The sequence below is a fragment of the Narcine bancroftii genome, chromosome 9 (assembly GCF_036971445.1).
Source record: "Narcine bancroftii isolate sNarBan1 chromosome 9, sNarBan1.hap1, whole genome shotgun sequence".
Taxonomy (NCBI): domain Eukaryota; kingdom Metazoa; phylum Chordata; class Chondrichthyes; order Torpediniformes; family Narcinidae; genus Narcine; species Narcine bancroftii.
Window position 1 is genome coordinate 6,341,970 of NC_091477.1, and position 24,592 is coordinate 6,366,561.

General features: G+C 42.9%; 1 long non-coding RNA gene across 2 annotated transcripts in view; it reads right to left on the reverse strand.

Annotated features, from left to right (window-relative positions):
* LOC138742810 (uncharacterized) overlaps nucleotides 1-24,592 on the reverse strand; it is a 131,318-nt gene that overhangs the window by 72,722 nt on the left and 34,004 nt on the right. For both annotated transcript variants that reach the window (XR_011344418.1, XR_011344417.1), the window contains exon 3: nucleotides 5,814-5,892. This is a non-coding gene — a long non-coding RNA (uncharacterized lncRNA). The remainder of the gene's footprint in view (nucleotides 1-5,813; nucleotides 5,893-24,592) is intronic.

Consider the following 24,592-nt stretch of genomic DNA (forward strand, 5'->3'; position numbering starts at 1 on the left):
TTCCATCACCTGGTGTAGCAGTGGGTGAGAGTGTTCCATCACCTGGTGTAGCAGTGGGTGAGGCTGTTCGATCCCCTGGTGTAGCAGTGGGGGAGAGTGTTCCATCCCCTGGTGTAGCAGTGGGTGAGAGTGTTCCATCCCCTGGTGTAGCAGTGGGTGAGAGTGTTCCATCACCTGGTGTTGCAGTGGGTGAGGCTGTTCAATCTCCTGGTGAAGCAGTGGGCGAGAGTATTCGATACCCTGGTGTTGCAGTGGGTGAGAGTGTTCCATCCCCAGGTGTAGCAGTGGTTGGGACTGCTTGATCGACTGGTGCAGCAGTAGTCAAGTGTGTTCAATCCCCTGGTGTTGCAGTGGGTATGATGTCGATCCCCTTGTGAGGCAGTCAGTGAGAGTATTCTATCTCCTGGTGTAGCACTGGGTGAGAGTGTTCCATCCCTTGGTGTAGCAGCGGGTGAGAGTGTTCCATCCCCTGGTGTAGCAGTGGGTGAGAGTGTTCCATCCCTTGGTGTAGCAGTGGGTGAGAGTGTTCCATCACCTGGTGTAGCAGTGGGTGAGAGTGTTCCATCACCTGGTGTAGCAGTGGGTGAGAGTGTTCCATCCCTTGGTGTAGCAGTGGGTGAGAGTGTTCCATCACCTGGTGTAGCAGTGGGTGAGAGTGTTCCATCACCTGGTGTAGCAGTGGGTGAGGCTGTTCGATCCCCTGGTGTAGCAGTGGGTGAGAGTGTTCCATCCCCTGGTGTAGCAGTGGGTGAGGCTGTTCGATCCCCTGGTGAAGCAGTGGGCGAGAATGTTCGAAGCCCTGGTGAAGCAGTGGGTGAGAGTATTCGATCCCCTGCTGTAGCAATGGGTAAGGCTTTTCGATGCCCTGGTGAAGCAGTGGGTGAGAGTGTTCGATCCCCTGGTGTAGCAGTGGGTGAGAGTGTTCGATACCCTGGTGTAGCAGTGGGTAAGAGTGTTCGATACCCTAGTGTAGCAGTGGGTGAGAGTGTTCGATGCCCTTGTGTAGCAGTGGGTGAGAGTGTTCGATGCCCTTGTGTAGCAGTGGGTGAGAGTGTTCGATGCCCTTGTGTAGCAGTGGGTGAGAGTGTTTGATCCCCTTATGAAGCAGTGGGTGAGAGTGTTTGATCCCCTGGTGTAGCAGTGGGTGAGAGTGTTCGATGCCCTTGTGTAGCAGTGGGTGAGAGTGTTCGATCCCCTTGTGAAGCAGTGGGTGAGAGTGTTCGATCCCCTTGTGAAGCAGTGGGTGAGAGTGTTTGATCCCCTGGTGTAGCAGTGGGTGAGAGTGTTTGATCCCCTGGTGTAGCAGTGGGTGAGAGTGTTCGATCCCCTGGTGTAGCAATGGGTGAGAGTGTTCGATCCCCTGGTGTAGCAGGAGTCATGCTGATGTAGTTTGGGTGTACCTTGATTTAAGCTAAATCATGGATTTAAAATAAAGAGATGAGGTGATTTGATTTTTGATTGTAAATGTTGAATGAAATTTATTCTCATATGTACGATGCACTGATACAATGAAAGTCTTGCTGCAATTTCTCAGGTCCAAGAAACCGCTCACTTGAAGGGAATAAAAGGAGGAGGGATAGAAATGAAATAAAAATAGCTATTCACTCTTGGGTCATTGTGGTTCATTGGAACTACTCTTCTCAGGAGTGTTAGTAATCTTTAGGAGTAACTCGTGTGTTAATGGTTGCTGGATGTCGGGAAACTGAAGAGTTGAGTTAAGGGACAAAGTGAAATTCACATTCTCTCAACCCACATTTCAATGAACTTACATGATCGAATGCCTTTATCTTTAAATTTTCCAAACGGGGATGGTGGTGAAATTCACCTTCAATGGTGACCAAATTATATTGAAAAAAACCATCTTTGTGACAGGGGATCGAGCAGGAGTTTGTACAGCACAACAGAAGCTGGAGGAGAGCTGGAGATGAATCTACAAATGCTCAGTGTCTCTGAAGGGAGTCCCTTTTGCTTCTCTTTCTCTCGTACTGAAATGGGCTTCTCCATGGATTGTCACCTTGTCGTTGTGGAGAAGCTTGCGTTGTCCTGTGATCCTGAGAGTGAGGCCTCCTTAGTAAATGTAGACGCCACTGCCCCTGCCCCTTCCTGACGAGAGAGAAGGTGCTGCAAAAAGACAAAAAAATCTATTGATCCCATCTCATCACTTCAGCTCAAAGTGGGTCCGAAGAAGATACTTCAGGTTGGCATTTTCTGGGGCATGGCTAGGCTGTGATTCTCTTGCGGAGAACCTCCTGCTGAAGTTCAGCCTTCATATTGCATCACACACGTGTTACAAGACTGGGATTGCATACATTTCCTGTGTCACACCATTTTCTGCTTGTCTAATCCCACGTTGCTAAAAGGGTAGGTTTAACTTGGATTAGTTTTGCTGGATTCAATATTTCCAGAGGGATGCCCTTTTCTGTATTTATATGCCGGCTTGGTGTGTTGAAATGGGACTATGCAGCTCTTCGTTATTTAAATTCAATATGTTTTTAATTCAAAAAGAAATCCCAGCTGGCAACATAATTAGCAGTGGTATATGAAGAATAATCCATTGCTTTGTGGCTATTAAGCAACAAGATGAGTGTTTCATGTTACTGACCTCCTCGTGTTAACTCAAACATTCTGAAGCATCTTCAACAGAAGGGAAACTGTGATGGTTGACATTGATGAATGACAGATCCCCTTTATGCAGGAGAAGCACTGTTGAGGAATTAAAGCAATGACAAACTCCCTGTTCGTGGGTAGAATGACGTGGCACAGAAGGACCCATTTGGCTTGCTTTGCGCATGCTGATAAAAGAGCTCTCTCTTCCATGCTGATCCCCCTTCTCTTCAGAAGAAGGTATGGGTGTACCTTGATTTAATTCCCATGACGCTGTGATTGCCATGATGCTGGGGAAGAGGGTAGGATTCACCAGGGTGAATCAGAATCAAAATTTATTGTCATGAACAGGTCTCAAAATTTGTTGTTTTGAGGCAACATCACAAAAATGCTAAAAAAATTAATGCAAGAGAAAAGGTGAGGTAGTGTCTGTGGTTCATTGTCCGTTTCAGAAATCTGATGGCAAAAGGGGAAGAAGCTGCTTCTCTACCGTCTTGAGGTTCCCATACCTCCCTTCTGATGGTAGCAGTGAGAAGAAGGCGTGCCCTGAGGATAGAGGCTGCTTTCTTGTGACACCACCTTAGATTTATTTAATGGAGTGAAAGCTGGTGCTCGTGATGGCGCTGGCTGAGTTCACAACCCTCTGAAGTCTTTTCCTGTCCTGTGCATTGGCACCTCCACACCAGAGAGTGATGAAACCAGTCAGAATGCTCTCCACAGTACCCTGGAGGGTTTGAGTTACTCAGGAAAACATGATAGACTGGGGCTTTCTCCCTTGGAGCCTAGGAGAGTGAGAGGTGGCTCTATTCAAATATTTGTGGAGGTACTTACAGTCCAGTCTTTCCACCATCTACCAGGCACAAGTCATGATAGGTCAAGAATGCCAACACCATCCAAGATAATATTCAAGATTCCTTTATTGTCATGAAGTAGCACAAAACAAGTAATATTACACAAAATTGCCTTTGGCCTGCCATAAGGCAGACAAGGAGTCACCATTAGTTTTGCCCGATGACCTTGACAGTAAGCGAGAAAGAGAGTCCCTTCAGAGTCACTAAGTGTTCATGGATTCACCTCCAGCGCTCCTGCAGCCGCACTGACTGCTGTTTGATCCATTGGCAGTTGGAGCTACCCTGAGCTCTGGGTGCATTTCAATGCCCCTTCCAATTCCTGCACTGACCTCTATGTCCTTCTTCACTGCCAGAGTGAGGTCCAGTGCTACAGCTCATATTCTACATGCGCAGTTTATGGTGTGATTAATGTCAGACAATGTCCTCTCCCCCTCTCTTCTCCCGTGCTCTTTTTTCCTTTCTCCTTCCATCCCCCAACTTTTCCCCTTTCCCACCCTGCCTCTACCCCACCCATTGCATCTCCCTCACCCTTCAGGTTCTATCCTCCCACCCACATGTCATTAACAGGATCCCCATCCACTTCATTTCTCTCTGGGCCAATCTGTCCTTCAGCTCTCTCCTCACAGTTTCCGCTGCATCACCGTGACAGGGCAGCAAAGTTTGTACAACACCTTTACAGTGCAAGCGATCGGGACTGGGGTTCAAATCCCGTGCTGTCTGTAACGAATTTGTAAGTTCTCTCCGTATCTGTGTAGGTTTTCCCTCAGTTTTTGAAAAGTACTGTGGTGTAGGTTAATTGGGTGTAAATTGGGCTGCACGGTCTCGTGGGCTGAAATGGCCTGTTACTGTGCTGTATGTCTATAAATAAATTTTTAAAAATAATTTAATTTAACCTTTACTTCTCAGATTCCAGTACTAGTAACCTTATCATTCTCCATGAACCATCTCCAAATTATTTAGTTACAATTTTACTTCAATCACAGTGTCTGCAGACGTTCATGTTTCACTTCAGCTTCATGTTGTAGGATTCAAATTTGGAAAGGGTACGGAAGAGGTTTCAGTCTGGTGTGAAACGTGAACGTCTGCAGACACTGTGATCGAAGTAAACACTCAGCAGGTCTTGCAGTGTCCATTTGAGGTAAAGATATCTAACTGATGTTTTGACCCTGAGGTTTTCTTCAAGGTATGAGTGAAAAACTAGGCAGGCACCTGAATTAAAATACTGGGGAGACGGAAAGAAAGGGCAGGGGGAGAAGTACAGACCAATAGACAAAATATGTTAATTGGATATAGATAGAAGGGCAGGAGAGTGGGAAGGTGAGAATTGATTGGGGGAGGAGGGGGTATTGGCTCTTTGAAAGCAGAGCTGGGGGAAAGGAGAAAAATGGGAAAGAGAGAGACGGAGTCAAGGGAAAGAAGATGGGGAAAGGTGGTGGGTGGGGGTGGGGAGGCTCATGGAAACTGGAGAAATCAATGTGTGGTGAAAGGCATTTGTATGTATGGACTGGCCAGTCCGCATCTACCTGACCTTCCGTAACCCTTCCCTTAGTTCCTCCCTGGATTTCCCAATAAAGGCTGGCAGGCCTCTTAAACACCACTATTAGACCTTAATTTTCCCCTGAAATTCCATTACAGCTCAGAATGGTACACGGTTCCCATCCACATTTATTGAATGGAATAAAAAGCGCAGTTAACATTTTCCATGTAGACCTTTGATTGACTAAAATGTTAACCTGTTATCTTTCCCTCTAATTGCTTCTCTAACCTTTACTGTTTTACATCAAAATTAATTGGCTTGAACTTTCACTAAATTTATTTTTCCCCCCAATCGGAGAAGCTGCCTTCTTGGGATCAGATATTTCCTTAAATTCATAATTTGACACAGAATCTGTGTTCAGACCTCATCCGGCCTCATTCCCTTGTCTCATCACTGCATTTCTACCCTCGGTCCCTATGGAAAGATAGGTAGAGAGTAATATAGATGGACTGGCAGATAGACAGAGATAGATTGATAATGAGATAGATCAATAGTGGGATTAATAGATAAATAAAGAGATAGATAGATATGTTGAAGAAGAGTACTTTAAGGGGTTAGAAATTAGGCCGCGCGCAGATATCCTGCACGGTTGTAAGGATAGCACAATCTGAAGATGTCTTTGACTTCTGGACTTTCTTAATCCATCACTAAAGTAATCTGGCAGTCACAGTCATTTGCAGTTAGAACCGTAGAACCATTGAAGATTGCAGCACAGAATCATGCCCTTTGGCCCTTCTAGTTCTATGCCAAACTATTATTCTGCTTAGTTCCACCAACCTGGTTCCAGGCCACAGCCCTTCATTCCCCTCCCATCTACGTACCTGTCCAACTTCTTCCTAAATGTTGTAGTTCTGCTATTTGTGGAGATCTGGTGGTGTTCGAAACAACCACCTTGTTCACCTGCATAAAAAGCAACCACAATTCTCCATTAAGTAACTGATTTTGTGCAAAACACTGAGACCCTTCTAAGGCATGTAATTTCAGTCAATTCCTTATCAAACCTTCTCCAGTTATAATGGTTTCCAGTTAAATAAAGAAATCATATATAGGCATAATACCTTCCCTATCCTTTCACAGAATAACCTAAAATATTGTACAGATAATTATGTAATTTTGTATTCCCATGTCTGTGGACTATGAACTTTTAAACATTACTGAATTTAATCTCCCACTACTAGTGGGCTTGTCTTTGTTCTGTGAAATGTCTCTATCAGTTTTGTATTTATTTTTTTTCTGTCATGTGGTAATTTAATTTATACTCTTTGTTTGGTAGTGTGTGTTACTTGTGTAGCTGCAGCAAGCAAGAATTTCAGTGCATTGTCCATTGACCTTATTCATTTTTATCCTTTTTGTCCCCAGACTTTGTTCCCTCTTTGTGACCCTTTCTTTCTTCAGGAAGCTTCTTAAAAACAGCCTCTTTGCCCAAGTTTAATCTAATCTCAGGGGAACACGATCCAGTCCTCATTGAGGGCTCAGCAGTGGAGAGGGTCAAGAACCTCAAATTCCTGGGTGTGAATATCTAAGGATCTCTCCTTGAGCTTTCATGTCGACGTAAACACTAAGAAGGCTCGTCAGTGGCTATACTTTGTGAAGAGTTTGGGGAGATTTGATATGTCTCTGAAGACTCTCAAAAACTTCTACAAGTGTTTCACAGAGAGCATTCTGGCTGGTTGCATCACTGTCTGGCATGGAGACGCCAAAGCTCAAGACAGGAAAAATCTCCAGAGGGTTGTTAACTCAGCCTACGACAATCCAGGCACCAGACTTCACTCCATTGAGGACATCAGCAAGAGGCAATGTCTTAAAAAAGCAACCTCTATCCTCAAGGACCCTCCACCACCCAGGCCATGCCCGCTTCACTCTGCTACCATCATGGAGCCTGAAGACGAGCTGTCAGTGGCATAAGGACAGCTTCTTCCCCTCCGCCATCAGATTCCTCAGTGAGCAATAAGCCACAGACACTGCCTTACTTTTCTTGCACTATTTTGTTACTTATTTGGTTTATATAAACACACTGCTGCAAAACAACAAATTTTGTGACATGTTTATGACAATAAATTCTGATTCTGATCTCCTGTGGATGTCAGTGTGAGTTTGATGATCCATTCTGAAGTAAAAGCTTGATTATTTTTGTTGTGTTAGAGGCATTAATAGATTCTGAGGACAGCAAAGTTGTGAAGAATGTGTCCCACAACCAACTTATATGAAGAGCAACTGCTCTGATTTGGTGGTGCTCAGTCCCCCGTACTTTACGATCTTTCTGTGGGATCTCTTACGAAATGAGAAACTGCAGATGCTAGAATCAGAAGCAAAGAGCAAACTGCTGGAGGAGGTCGAACGGTGTCAGTAGGAGAAAAATAATGATGGATAGTTTGTGCTGGAATCCTTCATCTTCAGCCTGTTTTGAACGGTTTATCATCACAGGTATACTGTCAGAACGCAGCAGATCTCATGATCCCCCACAAGGTAACAGGCTATTTCGCCCCACGAGGTCATGTGGCCCAGTGACACCTAATGAACCTACAACCCCTTGTACATTTTGAACGGTGGGAGGAAACTGGAGCCCCCAGAGGAAGCCCATGCCGACACAGGGAGAACGTGCAAACTCCTTACAGATAGCATGGGATTCGAGCCCCAGCCCTGATCGCTAACCGCTACGCCAACCGCCATGAGACAAAAGAAAGCTTAATTTAACATGCCCTGCAGGAAGCTGGCAAAAAGTCGCAACCTTCCGCTGCCCTTCTGGATCCACGAGGAAAGAAAATGTAAACCGGTAGCGAGACTAATGATGAGCAATAATTGGGGCATAGAAACTTCAACATGACAAAGCAAATCAAATTGGCAACATTGTTTGTCCCGATACAAAGCCACATTGCCATACACTATCTAAATGCAGCTGAATTCCTGAGAACTGCTCTGGAGAATCAGGTCCAAATGCGATGCGCAAGTGTCTGGTGTGCGACTTGTGGAGTTGGAGACAAAAGCACTAACTACTGAGCATCCGCATGTTTCCTCTCAGAACATTGTCATACTTCAATTAAACTAATTGCTGGAAAGCCGCCTGCATCTGTTGCAGCTCAGCACAAGTTAGTGTGCGTGCTGAAGAAAGGCACTCAGTGCGCCCCGCGAATCCTGATGGCTGTCAATGCTGTAATCATGGAGGAATGCAAGGAGAAATCACGTGAAGCCTGACAGGTGAATTTATTGCCCCAGGGTTGCATTGTGAGACCTGTCACAGACACAGTTCTGCTGTCATTATCTTCTTGCTAAGTAGACACCACTAGACTTTGAGTAAGTCTTTTAAGGAAATTAATCTCTGGAGAACACAAGCGCAGAGTCTGCAACTATACTTTATCCAGAGCTGTCAAAGTCACTGTAGCTTCATATTTTATATTCCCCGCATGAGGAATGAAATTGTGGAACAAAGGACTTGTTTGAGCGTCCTACCTCTTTGATAGAGCCTTCCAATTAATCTCTCACCCTTTCCTTTTCTGCAAAGGTTCTCTTTTAAATATCCCCCTTCCAAAAGTTAAAATTAAATCTGCTGTCAGCACCTTTTCAGGTAACACTTCCACGATCGTTGGAAGAGAAAAAAAATCACATCTTGCATCTCCTGTCCATGAAGGTGTCCAAAGAGAAACAGAGTTAACCTTTAAGGTTTCTAGAAGCTATAATTTACCCAGTAAACACACAATCAAAGAACAAACTCAATGGACTCGACCTTCTATCTTTATCTCAGACCCAACAACAGCTTCTTCATCCCTCCAAACGCGACCTAGCCAATCCCCCCTGGCTCTCCACCACACGGGTGATCTCAACGATTTCAATCTCCTCCTCCTCCTCCTCATGCGTCCACAATCTATCACAGTGAGCGCAGCCCCCATTCTGATCCGCGCGTGCGCGCTACTATTCCTGCAAGTCATCCCGGATACATCACGAGCGGTTACCGGAACTGCTCCTGACGCAGGTAAATACGCGACCGCGACAGGTCGAAACCCTTGCCTAAAATTAGAGAAGTAAATATTCATGCCGTATTGCTTAAGAGTGTCCAGGAAGAGTAAGTAAGGGGTGGGGGGGTGGGGGTCAATGCTCACGGTAATAGTGAAGAAACAATGCTGGATAAACTCAGCAGGTTAGTATATGTAATGTAGCAAAGATAAAGATACATAACCCTCAGACACAACAAAACCCTTGTTCTCACCTACCAACCCATCAAGCTACCACAGGGCAGCACAGTTACATAGTGATTAGTGCAATGCTGTTATAGAGCCAGCAATCGGGATTGGGGTTCAAATCCTACACTGAATGCAAGGAGTTTGTACATTCTGCCCATCTCTGCATGGGTTTTCCCTGGGGGTTCAGGTTTCCTCCCACCTTTCAAAGAAACATATCCGGAGTAGGTCAATCGAGTGTAATTGGGGCAGCATGGGCTCGTGGGCTGAAAGAGCCTTCTGCTGTGCTGTATGTCTACATTTAAATTTAAGCGATCTCACCAACAGACATCTTCCCCTTTCCTCCCCTCTCCATTATCCGCAGGGGCCGTTCCCTCTGTGATTCCCTTGTCCACTCATCCCTTCCCATTACTCGCCACCTTAGCACCTTCCCCCGCAGCCACCCTTGCTCTCACACCTCCTGCCTCATCACTGCTAATGGCAGACTAAAGGCAATTTCGTGCAATATTACATTTCTGTCTTATCTATTTTTTTTTAATTTTACAGGTTGATTTTGAAAGTCGGGTGGGGGGCATAGTGTATAGGCGCATGACATTGGTCAGGCAGGAGATTTAAAAAGGGAAGGACAGCTTACCTTGCTGTTCACTTGGTGAGGAGCCTTCAACCAGGTGGGTCTGGTGACTGCTGGTCATTGTGGGTGGGATTAATTGGATAATTAAGAAAATTAGCAGGAACCAATAAAAAGGAGGGCTCACTAAGAGAGTAGCTGAGTGAGTCAGTCATCAAGGCTTTGGCTTCAGTGAGCAGAGGCTGAGCTCCCTGCAAAGAAAAGGTTTGGTAAGTCTTTTTCTTTAAATTTATCTAAATTACTCTAATTCAAATGGAAGAGCAGGTGATGGAGGCAGTTAGGGCAGGTGAGAGCTCTGAATGCAGGATGTGGGAAGTTAGGGACAGCACAGTTGTTCCTGATGTCTACACCTGCAAAAGGTGCATCCAGTTGCACCTCATGGAAGAGTGTGTTAGGGAGTTGCAGTTGGATGAACTGTGGGTCATAAGGGAGGCAGTGATAGATAAGATTTATGGAGGGGAAGTCACGCTCAACAGTCAGGAGTTGGGGGAATTGGGTGACTGTGAGAACAGGGGGGGGGGAGACAGGCAGTGCAGAGTAAATGTGGCTGTTCCCCTCAACAACAAGTATACTGCTACTTTGGATCTACAGGGGAAGTCATGGAGGTCAGGTCTCTGGCACAGGGGCTGGATCCTTGGCTCAGAAGGGAAGGGGAAAGGTAGGATTCTTGTAGTTGGGGACTTGCTGGTTAGGGGATAGGAGGCTTGCTGGATGAGGTTGGGGATCCTGGTTGGTATGTGGCCTCCCAGGTGCCAGGGTCAGGGATGTTTCTGATTGAATCCATGACATTCTGGAGAGGGAGCAGCCAAAAGTTGTGGTCCACATGGGGACCAATTACATAGTTAGAAGTGGTGATGAGGCCCTGAAAAGGGATTACATAGTGTTAGGGAAGAAGTTGAAAAGCAAGACCTTAAGGGTGGCAATCTTGGGATTGCTGTCTGTGCCATGTGTTAGTGAGGGTAGAAACAGGAAGTTGTGGAAGATGAATGTGTGGCTCAGGAGTTGGTGTTGGGGCAGGGGTTTAAATTTCTGGATCTTTTCTGGGATGTCAGATTTTTTTTTACTAAAAGGGACAGGCTGCACTTGAACTGGAGGGGAACCAATATCTTGGTGGGCAGGTTTGCTAGAGCTTTTGGGAGAGTTTAAACTAGTTGGGTGGGGTGGGTGGGGGGGTGGAAAAAAGATTTAAGGAGGATAAATCTCCCGGTCCTGACAAAATATTCCCTAGGTCCCTGGGGGAGGTTAGTGAACAAATAATGGGGGTGTTGACAGAAATATTTAAAATGTCACTGGCCACAGGGAAAGTGCTGGAGGACTGGTGGGTGGCTTTTGTTCTGCTGTACAAAAGAGAATCCAAAAGTAGACCTGGTATTTCTAGGCCTGTCAGTCTGATGTTCGTGGTAGGTCAATTGATGGAAAGTGTTCTTAGAGATGGTATATACAACTATTTGGAGAGACAGGGATTGATTTGGAGAAGTCAGCATGGTTTTGTACATGGTAGATCTTGTCTAACAAATCTTGTAGAGTTTTTCAAGGAGTTTACTTAAAAGGTGGTTGAGGGAAAGGCAGTGGATAAGGATCCCCTTAAGAGGTTAGTAAAGAAGATGGAAGCATTAGGTATTAATGTTGAGGTAGTGAAATGGATTCAACAATGCTTGAATGTGAGATGCCAGAGAGTAGTAGTGGAAAATTATTTGTCAATTTGGAGGCCAGTGTCGAGTCGAGAGCCTCAGGGATCGGTACTGGAACCACTGCTGTTAGTCATATATTAATGATTGAGATGATAGGGTGGCAAATTGGATTAATAAATTTGCAGATGATACAAAGATTGGCGGAGTTGTGGAGAATGAGGAGATTTATCAAAGTTTACAGGGTGATTATAGGACAGTGAGAAAAGTGGGCTGAAAGATAGCAGATGGAGTTTAATACTGATAAATGTGAGGTGCTACATTTTGATAGGACTAATCAAAATAGGACATGCACATCCAATGATAAACAATTAAGGAGTGCAGTGGAACAGGGATTTAGGAGTCGTGGTACATAATTTTCTGAAAGTTGAATCACATGTGGATAGGGTGGTGAAGTATGTTGGCTTTCATAAATCAGTGTATAGAACACAGGAGTTGGAATGTTATTTTGTATAAGGCATTGATGAAGCCAAATTTGGAATATTGTGTGCATTTTTTGGTTGCCGAAGGATATAAACAGAATAGAGAGAGAATGCAGAGGAGTTTTATGAGAATGTTGCTGGGTCTTCAAGGTTTGAGTTACAGGAAAAAGGTGAGCAGGCTGGGACTTCTCTGAAATGTAGAAGGATGAGGGGTGATTTGATAGAGATATTCAAAATTATAAGGGGCACAGATAGAATTAATGTGGATAGGCTTTTCCCAACAAGAGGGCATGGACTGAGTAAAAGGGGAAAGGTTTAAGGGAAACATGGGGTAATTTTTTCATGCAGAGGGTGGTGGGGGTATGGAATGAACTTCTAGCAGTGGTGGTAGAAGCAAGATCGATGTTAATATTCAAGCAAAGTTTGGAGAGGCAAATGCATTTCTGATCAGGTGTGAAGAATTTCAGCCACTTTGGTGTTTATATTAAAAAAAAATACCAGAAATCTTTAAATCAGCGGCATCTTCATCAGATGAGACTCCTTTTGAAGACTTCCTCCTGAAGACACAATTTAATTCTGGAGATGACCCTTAAACTCTCACTTGACTCTACATAACAATTGGGGCTGCTATGTTTGATTGTGTGCAGTGAACTAAGATTCACTGGTTGTGTTGATGGCTTGCCCTCAATCTGCTCACGTAACCCTGGTTTCCTGCCTAAACCCAGACCTCTTCTGAAGACTACTGTGAAATCCTACCCTTGGTCATAAGCTAATAAAAACATTTGTTCTCCCTCCAGTCATGAGAGCTTTTATTCATGTTACAGTGTGTTACAGATTGGTTAATCACAAAACTTTTGACCATGAAGGGTAATGGCAATTTGGAGGAGTGGGTTAGTTCTCTTCTGCAGCTCGGAGACAAAAGTGAAAAATAGAGGTTTATGAAGGCTTTAGTATTTAATTTTGGTAGAAATGTGCATAGGTTAGTGCCACATCGAGGACTGAATGTGCTGTGGTGAAGTGTTCTATGAAACATCAGCAAGGTGCGTTGAGAGAAAGCTTGTTATAGTAGCGTTAGTGAAGAAATCTATTGTAATTACTTGAAAATCAGATCTATTTTTAGATGGGCCAAGATGGCATGCATAAAATCAAAAGTTGCATGCAACTTGAGAAATAAATGTTTTTGCAATTTGACACCTGCACATCCAAATATTGGGTTTAAATTTGTAATAATGTCCTCTTTATACCTCTAGACTGTGTGATTCTCCTCTGAATTGTACTAAAGAATTTTCATACATGTGTGTTAGATGACATCTCTCTGTGCAATCCTGAAAGTTTTCTTTTATTTTTACATTTGTTTTGCTACGTTATATCTTTTTGTATTTGAACTATTTTCAGGGAGAGGGGTTTATGATGGAGGGGTTTTCAGGTGGGGGTGACTTTTGATTTTGTTTCTTTTAGAACCTGTCTGACTTTATTAATTCTGATTACTGCATGTATGTATAAAATTTTGAATAAAATATTAATAAAGGAAAGTTTGCACCTCACTGTTTCCACAACCCAAATTATTTCTGTGAACCTTGCGTCAACATCCTTATCCCTATGTCCTTCCAAAGATTGTTCTCCAGGACACCAAAAGCTTGAATTTATTTACTATTGCATTTCCAATGATCATAATTGACACTCCAATCACATTTGCTCTCTGGAACATTGCAGTCCCCTTCCTTTGATTCGATTCATCTGACCGTGAACCTCTTTACATGCTACACTCACCCACATACCTCACCACATGTCCTGTTTCAATTTCTATCTCTTCTCAATCATATTGTTCCCCCTCAACTGCAAAGCCTCCATTTCAATCACTTGCATCTCGTATCCAGATCCCATAATCCCTTCTCATCAAATAAAACCCTTGAACTATCTCTTCCACCTATTTAGAAAATTACAGAAGCAGGCACCTTTAGCCCTTCTAGTCTGTGCTGAACCATTTTTGCATAGTCCAGTGGCTCTGAACCTTTTTCTTTCTACTTGCATAATACTTTAAATAATCCCTAATCCATTGGTACTCTGTGATTCATAAGGAATTGCTTAAGGTGGGATGCAAGTGGGAAGGGAAGGCTGAGAATCACTCCTCTAAACCCAATGTTACTGAAATATTTTGCTTGAGAAAAATTGTCACTGGCCCATTTCCTTTAGTTATGAAACCATGCACACAAGTCAGAGGTACAATTAAAACAGGTTTGCAAGCTTTTTCTTTCCACTCACATCCCACCTGAAGCAATCCCTTATTAATCACAGAACACCTATGGCATGTGAATTACTTAAAGTAGTATGTGAGTGGAAAGAAAAAGGCTGAGACCCACTGGCCTAGTCCTAATGACCTGCATCCAGTTCATAGCCCCCACAACTCTCCAATCCATTTCCCCGTTGTTTTCATGTCACATAACTAAACCTTTCCCCTTCTCTCACTGCCTATTAAGGACCCCATTCTGATAAAACGCCCTACATTTTCCATTCATTAACCTGAGTACCAATATGACATCACATGCAACCCTGAGATTCTTTTTCCTGTGGGCCAGGTAGAATTTCTACTTAGTGGTAACGCAAATGGCACTTAAGGAAAAATACACATACAAAAGAGAAATGTAAACAAAGTGTGTAAATACGGAAAAACAAATATTCAATAATAAAAAGTGTGGAAAGTAAGAGTCCTTGAACGAGTCCCTGATTGAGTTTGTTGTTGAGGAGTCTGATGGTGGAGGAGGAGCAGCTGTTCCTGAACCTGGTGGTGCGAGTCTTGTGGCACCGATACCTCTTTCCTGATAGCAGCAGTGAGATCAGAGAAAGTCCTAGGAGGCGTGGACCCAGAAAATTTGTTGCTGGCCTCTGACGGCAGTGTTTTATATAGATGTACACTTGGGTTATTAACCTTTTGACTTTGCTACATTAAATGATACCTCCCTCTTCAGAAATTCCCATAAACCACAACATCTAGTGTTTCCAGTTTATTGTCATGTGTACTGAAGTACATTGAAATCGTTTCCTTGGATTGCTATCCAGTAAGTCTGTTTACGTAAGTGAAGTAAAATAAAACACTGCAGAGTTGCAGTGAAAGTAAAAACTCAGCAGGTCAAACAGATAAGACACATAACCAACATTTTGGGCTTGATCCCTTCAAGGTAATCAAGTGAAGACCAGTTGAATACAGTAGGCAACAATATTTGGCTTGTGTGAGAATATGCTGGTAGCAGCAGGAAAGAAACACGTCTGTAACCTTATGATCCACAGTCTTGTTACCAAAAGGATGATGGTGAAGCTGGGGTGAGATGAGTCCTTTGGTATGTTGTCTGCTTTTTCTGAAAAATTAGGTGAAGGTGGAGTTGGGGGGGAGGGGATTTGTGTGATGGTCAGAGTTGTGTTCACAACAGTCCACAGCTTCCTGCTGCCTTGGGCACCCTGGAGAGATGCATTGCAGCAGGATTCTCTTGATGAGATCCAAATGCTGGGGCCCGAAGCTAAACACACTCTGTTGGAAGAACTCAACAGGTCGAAGAGCATCGGTAAGAGAGAAAGAATGGTCAACACTTCATGCTGGAACCCTTCAAGCTATTTATTCACCTCCCTGCTGTGCTTCTTGTACAGTCATGATGGGGAGGCCAAGCACTGGTCCAACTCCATCTGTAGGTTTGCACTTGACAATACTCTTGAAGGTTGATCTCCAATAATGATTAGACAAGGTATAGGAAGGAGATTAGGAATCTAGAGACATGTTGTCAGGACAACAACCTCTCACCAAGTGTCAGCAAAATGGTGGAACTATTAATGACTTCAGAAATGACTTCACAATAAATATTACCAATAACCTGTCTTGGTCCAATTATCTTGATACCCTGACCAAGAAAGTTTAGCAATGCCTCTATTCCATCAGAATCCTGTGGAAGTTTAGCATCTCCCCAGTGTCTTACCATTTTTACCTCTTCATAAACCTTACCATGGCCAGTTAGACCACAGCTCGATATGCAAACTGCTCTGCCCATGTCTGCACGAAATTGCGGAAATCCAGAGAGTTCTGAGCATAGCTCAGATCATCGGGCAACCTTTTTCTCCCAACCTCGCCCCTTCACCCAGATTCCAGCATTACTGCATGGACTTGGAAAGTGGTGAACATGTTTAAGGTCACATCCCACTCTGGTCACCCTTTTCTTCCCCTCCCTCTACTTGGGTAGATGATGCAGAAACTTGAAAACACCCCCAGTGCCAGATTCAAACATTTTCTTTCTTGCTGTTATCAGACTCTTGAACAGGCCTCTCATTAGTATATGATGCTGTAAAGGTTAAAAAAAATTAAAATTCTTAGTTAATTTTGTGCCTGTCTCTTCAGGAGAACTAACATTTGTAGTGTTACCATGGTGACTATGATGTAATATGTCATAATATCTTCCCAGGCTAATTGCTTGCTCTCATTCTACAAGATGTGAAGGAAGTGTGAGCATGAGAAATTTTTGAGGTTTTGTATCTATATCTTTGTTATTCACAATTATGAAAGTCATGTTGCAAAATGTTCTATCAACAAATTAAAACTACATAAAGTAACAACCACAGAGTTTGATTTATTGGATTAAAGAGAGAAATTTGTGATATCGTAGCTCAAGCTTTGGAAGATGATACTCTGAAATTAGGATATAGTAGAATAAGGAAAGTGTTGACTACAGATGCCTTGAACTGAATTTCATCCCAATACACTGCACATTTTCTTCTGTTACCCTGCATTATTTTCGTATTTTAACTATTGCACTACCTTCCCTCTCGTGTAGAGGATGACTTGTCAAGCAAAACAAAGCAGCATCTCAATGCATGCAGCAATATGATTCAATTCAGTCAGGCAAGGGTGTTACTTTGCAGGAGAGAGCAGCCACTTAGCAAGTGATGCTTGTGCAGAATGGCATTTCTCTCAATATGGGCTCACCAGTGATCAGCTCGTGTTGTGTCATGCCTGGCCTACTTTGGTTCAGCCCTTTGCAATGCCTTGAGACACTCTCCAACCTGAGGCGCATTGTCCATTGCTCCTTATGATAACTCGGTCAACTTCCAGAATCTCCAACTGCTTCCTTGCCCATTAAAGCTGCTTAGCTGGTCTTTGAAAACCATATCAGATAATGTTATTACATTCCCGCCTGCAGCAGCATCATTTGTTCCTGTGGATCCTCTTCAAACACTGCCCTCCACACTTGCGAAGTGGCTATTTTATTGAAGTGTCATTAGTGATGGATGGCCAGGGCATTTCCGGACTGTAGAATGCCTTTGCTCTGGGCTTTTTTTTTTACTGAAAATTCTTCAGATAAAGGTTTATTTTTAATGCCACTTGGAAGTCTGTTATTCCTGAAGATGTTTGAAGCTGTCCTCATCATGTCTTCTTTTTCTCTTTTATAAACAATCCCTTATGATCAAGGATAATTCGCTTTCATTTGGGGTTTGTGTTCTCAGGCCATTCAAGGGACAGGTGGGCAGTTTGAGAATTTTTTTAATGCAGTAAAATCCTCAGTATCTGGCGCCTGATGCTGGAAATGAGTCTAATTCAACCGGAAAATTCTCTTCAAATGCCTAATACATCTGCATTAAGAATACAGCGTTTAAAAGACAAAAGACAGTGCAAAATAATTTGGAAACAAAAATCAGTATTGTAGTTTTTAATTATGTAAAGTTCACTTTAATCAAGTAATTCCCATAACTTACAAAATTTAAATTGGAACCCTAATTGCTGGTGCTGTACCAGTGTTACACTAACTATGCCACTGTCATAATTACCCACCACCTTTACAGATAAAGCCTTCTTAATATACTTTTAAAGATTCTTGCATGCAGGGATAGGGAGACACTTGGGAGAGTTACCTTAGCAGCAAACTACAGCGAATGGCTCTTCTTCCTGGGCACTGTCACTTCCTTCTGATGTAATTTTATTCAAACTTTGTTCAAATGGCTGCTGGAGGCGGGTACACAATCTCACATTGACAACACTACACTCCTTCGTGCAAGTGTCCCGGTCAGACACTTGCATGCCTTTCTCGTGCTGACAACTCGGCTCACCTCCACACAAGTGGGGACAGCAAAATGAATGCATGCACATTGATGGGGATTGCTAGTTTAGCGGGGCAAACCTGCATGTGTCATAACAAAGCCTCAGCACTCTTCTGTGGGGTCCATCTGCCCAGTCTTATTGCCATTTATTTATTCGCTCAATTTTTTTTTGCTGGCTGCTGGAGTTTCCACTTGATAGAATTCTTGTTAGTGGGTATTTTACTGTCTGCATTCCATTCTTTCCTGTTATCAGCTAGAGTGGATCAGAACCTTCTTGTTTGGTAAGGTATTAAAAGACTATTAACCATTTGGTAAGGAAAGTATCCTAATTAACAAATCCCAAGAAAATTCTAAGGAATGTGTACATACTGTATACGGAGCAGTCCAGTTGAATTTTTAGAAGCCTGGGGGTCTGAAGAGATAAAAATGCATGATTTATAAGCCATGAGGTGACTCTCAGAACAGGGGGACAAGCTGCACATGACAGTGCTTCTTGCTGTAAATGTGTTCTCAAGCTTTGCAGTGATTAGAGATCTGCCTGTGCAGCTGTATTGGTGTTTAACAGTTTGACAGGAGTTTCTGCACCCTATAGAGAACCTCTGTGTGCACCAAATAGATGCCTCAAGGTTCTCACCACCGTCTTGAATTTTCCTCCTCCATTTTGAGCAGTCAGGGGCCAGAAGTCTCTTCATGTCTCTGGTACATGAACAGCTTAGAAATGTGCTGTAAATAAATTTTGCTTCTAAATTTAAAAGTTTGTCATCTGGCAGTGATTGTGAATGATTTCTGTGTAACTCAACTGACATCAGTCTTGTGACTGCAGTGGGGGTATGAACCTGCTATCCCAATTTCAGACAATCTTGGCCAATTAATAGTTCAAAATCTCATTGTAAAATGGATGTTAAATAAACCTGGACATTCAGCTGGTCATGTTAACTAAAGCATCTTTCCAGACTTGTTGAAGTACTGCTTGGTGGGTCAGATTCTCTCTATAGATGAGAGAGTTTCCATTACCTGAAGGTTGTAGTGTGAAAGTTCAAGTCTGAAGCTTTGTTTATCATGTGATTGTATAAGTACAACTGGACAAAACTGCGTTCTCCGGTCCTCAATGCAACACACTGCAACAACAGATAACACAAATACAGACAAGCGATCATCAAGGATGCTCATCACCCAGCACAAGCTTTCTCGCTGCTGCCATCAGGAAAGAGGTCTAGGTGCCACATCACTGGCACCACCAGGTTCAGGAACAGCTGCTACCCCTCCACCATCAGACTCCTCAATGACAAACTCAATCAAGGACCTATTTAAAGACTCTTTTGAACTTTTTTTCCCCTCGGTATTGCACAGTCAGTTTACATTTTATTTGTTTACATGTGTAAATAACATTTTTAATTTTTAAACTTTTTTCACATTGAACCATATCAATCAAAATACATAAACATTTCCCTCTTAAATATACACAGTGGCATTTTCTCCCCTTTTCCCCCTACATCCCCACCCCCCTCCAAACCCATTTAACGTTCAACATATACAATAAAACCATTAAACAATGTCATCACACAATGAAAATAAACAAGAAAATTGTGTCATCTACTTTTGCACACTGGATCAAGTCATTTTGTCTTATTTTAGGGGGTGGAGGTCCGAGTCAAGCCCTCTCTGTTGTGTTCCATGTACAGTTCCCAAATTTGTTCAAATAATGTGACTTTATTTTTTAAATTGTTATTTTTTTCCAATGTAATACATTCATTCATGTCCATGTACCATTGCTGTGTACATAACATCTTGAGTACAGTCTTTGCACTACTGATGAGTAGAAATTCTGTCTGCCCACAGGCAAAAGAATCTCAGGGTTACATGTGTCATGTATGTACTCTTGTCAATAAATGTGAGCTTTGATCTTTGTATCAATCCCTGCATTTGCACACTGCATCCTGAATTCAATAGGTAGGAGATACTGATCTTGGCTTTGAAAGCATTAAGGGATAAATTGCATCTTCTTGGTGAATTCAAGTTAAATCACTGAGACTTTCTTCCCACCCAATCTATGACAGAGCTGGAATTTAAATTGAGCAGACTCGTGCTGAAGTTAATGACTTTAGCAATCTGGTGGCAACAGCTGACAGAGGCCATCTCCGTTTCTTCTCGGGTGGTGTATTGATTATGGTTGAAGTGTCCTTGTCTTCTGCAAACCATAGGGAATTGTACTCAATGCTACAAGCCCAGAGCTAAAGCTACTCAATTAGCAATTCCTATTGTGTGAGTATCTCAGATGTCAAGTTCATTGATGGGTCAATTTTTCGCATTGAACTGAATAATCCTTTGGAGGTGTAACCTCTTGTCCTGTCATGGTTTGAAACTAATTCTCATCTGATCCAACTGAATTCTTGGACCCATCAAATGCTGCTCTTTTCATTGGGCCAGATCGTTCAATAGGGTGTTTGTCAGTCCCCAGTAGTTTGGAATATATTGTCTGTTAAGACCAATGGAGACAAACATTTGAATCAGCAAGGCATTGGTTGAGTGCTGGTAAATGGGACTGTTGCAGTATGGAAGTAAAACAGGAATCTCAGCAAGTAAACAGCATAAGCATGCAATGTCATAGAATCACTGAAATCAGCCCTTCAGCCAATCTAGTCCATGCTGACCATCAAGTGGCTATACTACAACAATCTGCAGGTGTCATCTTGTGCTCCTGTTGTGGCCTTCTCTTAATCAGAGAGATTGGACGCAGACTAGGAGAGCACTTTGATGAGCATCTTCGCTCTGCCTGCACCAATGACAAGGATCTCCGAGTGGCCAACCATTTCAAATCAATGTCCCACTCCCTAGAATGTATGAGGCCATCTTTGCCCATTGCCTCAAGTACAGCCAAATCCAGGCCACCCATAAATAGGAGGAACTATACTTGATTTTCCATCTGGGCAATCTTCAACTGGATGGCATTAACAATGACTTCTCCAGTTTCTGTTAGATAACTCCCTGTCCTCCCTCTCTTCCCCATCTTTCTGATCCTTCCTGTCCAAACAGATCACTGGGGTGGCACAGTAGAGAAGCATAATGTTATTACAGTGCCAGTGACCTGGGTTCTAATCTGGCGCTGCCTGTACGTTCTCTGAGTCTGAGTTGGTTTCCTCCCATCCTTCAAAATGTACTGGAGTTGTAGGTAAATTGAGGTATTTGAGCAGTATGGGCTTGTGGACCAGAAGGGCCTTTTAACATTCTGTATGTCTAAATTAAATTGGGGTCAGTCGTCCATCTCTTGATTCACTAAGAGTCTGGGAGAAGAATGAAAAGGTCCTTTCCATGGTTCATCCCTAGCTACAGTGTGACAGAGGGCTCTCTGATTTACAGTCTGTTCCTGGGGAAGCATGCAGAGATTGAGAAGACCATCAGCTAGGTGAAAGACATTTTTTAGTCTGCCTGAAATGTGTTGGTCTTTAACCACATGGAGCTGTTGGTGAGGGAATGTTGCCAAAAAGCACATTCCAGGCTGCAGGAGTACTTGCTGAGGGACACCCTGAGAATTGGTGCAGCCAACACAAGGTAGGGCACCATGGGGAAGGACCACAGTCTGAAGTCCACCCATTACCGGGTATTGAGGGAACAATAGAGGGGGGGGGGGGTGGGAAGTAACAAAGTGCAAGTGGTGGCAATGGTATAATTAGAAACATACGTAATCATGTGCATTGATGAAAATGTATGGAAGTGACACGAAGGATGTGAAAAGACTTTGACCGGCTTTCTTTATTATAAATAATTTATTGGGAATAAAGTCTATTTTTGGGAAGAAAACCTTGTAGGTTGAGAAGAGTTCTTTTCACAGGCCATCCGGCAAGTCGAATCTAGCGGGCAGATAAAAGTATGAAGTGGAACATAGGAAGTAGGAACAGGAGGCCAAAAATGGCCCATCGAGCCTGCTCCGCCATTCAATACGATCATGGCTGATCTAATTTATGACTTAACTCCATCTACCTGTCTTCTCCCCATATTCCCTATCATGTAAAAATTTATCTAACCGAATTTTAAATATGTTTAATGAAGCAGCCTCAACCACTTCCCTGGTTAGAGAATTCCAAACATTCACTACTCTCTGGGAAAAACTATTTTTCCTCATCTCTGTCCTAAATCTACTCCCCCGAATCTTGAGACTGTTTTGAAATTTAGTTTGACAAAATTTTCTGCAGGAACACATTGTTTCATAAATCAAGTATAGTAAAATCCCCGTTATCCGGAATTCAAGCAACTGGCCGGGGGGGGGGGGCAAATTGCGGAAAATAAAAAGGGAAATTCTACAAAAGTTTAAAATTGGCACTCCTTAGTGGTTAGTTCTCCGATCACACCACATGCAATCTCAAGCAACTAGAAAATTCACTTATCTGGCATCTACCTATCCCCAAAGGTACTGGATATCTAAGGGGTTATTGTATTTACTCTGTTACTTTTAGTGGAAATTCTGCCTGGCTCATAGGAAAAAGAATCTGAGTTGTATGTGATGTATGTACTCGAGACTCGCACCCACCAGGTTCAGCAACACTTTTGCATGTTGTTGATCATTTTTAAATTCTCTCTGCATTGCACAGTTTGTTTACATTCATTATCTGTTTACAGTTCTTATTTGTTTACATATATGCGTTGTTAGAACCTAGAACACTGCAGCACAGTACGGGCCCTTCGGCCCTCGATGTTGTGCCAACATATTCTTAAAAAAAAGTACTCAACTGTAACCCTCTATTTTCCTTTCATCCATGTGCCAGTCTAAGAATGTCTTAAATGTCCCCAATATTTCAGCCTTCTCTACCATCCCAAACAAGGCATTCCAGGCACCCACAACACTATGTTTAAAATAAATAAATAAATACATACATACATTTAATGTTTTAAAAAAAAAAAAAAAAAAATCTTTCCCTTGATGTCTCCCCTAAACTTCCCTCCTTTCACTTTGTACAGATGTCCTCTGGTGTTTGCTACTCCTGCTGGGAAACAGATGCTGCTGTCCAACCTATCTATGCCTCTCAATCTTGTAGACCTCTGTCAAGTCTCCTCTCATCCTTCTCCACTCCAAAGAGGAAAGTCCCAGTTTTGCTAACCTTACCTCATAAGACTTAATTTCCAATCCAGGCAACAACATCCTGGTAAATCTCCTCTGCACCCTTTCCATAGCTTTCACATTCCTTACAATTTGTGACTTGTTCATGACAATAAATTCTGATTCATAGAGCCATACAGCACAGAACAGGTCCTTCAGCCCAACATGCTGGCTAAATTGCCATTCAGAACCAATACCATTTGCTGGCATGTGGTCCACAACCTTCTAACCCAATCAATCCATGTATCTGTCCAATGGTCTTTGAACATAATGATCGATTTCACTTCTACAGTTTGTTCGGGCAGCTCATTTCAGACTGAGTGAAAAGTTTCCTCAGGTTCCTCTTAAATCTCTCCCCTTCCACTTTAAACCTATGCCCTCAAGTTCTAGTATTGTACCGTCCTGAGGAAAAAGAATGAATGTTAACTTTCTCTGTCCTCAATGATCTTATCAATATCTGAGATTGTCCATCAGCCTCCTGCATACGCTCTGGTGAACAAAAGTCCAGCCTATTTAATCTCTCTTTTGAACTCAGTCCTACCAGTCCCAGCTGAATCTCCTTTGCACCCTTTCCAACTTATTGATGTCCTTCCTGTAGCTAGGCAAATAGAACTACACAATGTACTCAGAGGGTGGTCTCACCAATGCCTTGTGCTGCTCTATCATGAAGTGCTCACCTTCTCACTCAGTCCTCCGCCCAATGAACACGAGCATGCAAACACCATCTTCACTAACCAGTCAACTTGAATTTCCCCCTTCAGGGAAAAATGCACCTGTACCCTGAAATCTCTGTGCTCTACTACATTCTGGAGTTCTACCATGGCATAGCATGGATAGGATGGGTGGAAGGACCTGAGAACACAGTTTCCTCCATTTGTACTGCCTACATTCAGGTGCCAAATAACTTGAACTTGAACTCTTCCTTCAATGGAAGCTGGACCATTTAGACTGAACCATTTAGGTTCAGATCTGCTCAGAGGCAAGTCAAGCTCCCTTCTCCCAAACTAAACCACGTGCAGGCTCATAGATCCCTATTAAAATGCAAATAAAAGTGAGTCGTACCTCGGCATCTTGCTCCCTATTAAATGATCATAATAGCTGACATATACTACAGTATTAATCTGCTTGTTCCAACTGTTTCCTCATTACTGCTATCTATGCTGCCCCTGGCACTGGTTTCACCAAACCTGGCTGGGTTGGAATACATGGCCACAAGTGAAGGGATTCTTTTTAATTTGCTTGCTGAGCTAGTAAGTGATTAGTCCAAAATATTCTCCACAATACGCAGCTCAGTAAATTGGCTGCAAGGAGGGATAGCATGAGAATTGGAAAAAATGCACAGCATGTCAATTCTAATAAATCACCAAAAATTAACTATTTTAAGCCGCTTCTTTTTCGTCCATCTCTGGAGACATGACTGGAATATTGTCAAGGCAATTTCACTTCTGTACAATCGAGAACTTTAGTGCAAAAAAAAAACGCAGAAATGCCGGAGGAACTCAGCAGGTTTCGCAGCATCCAAAGGA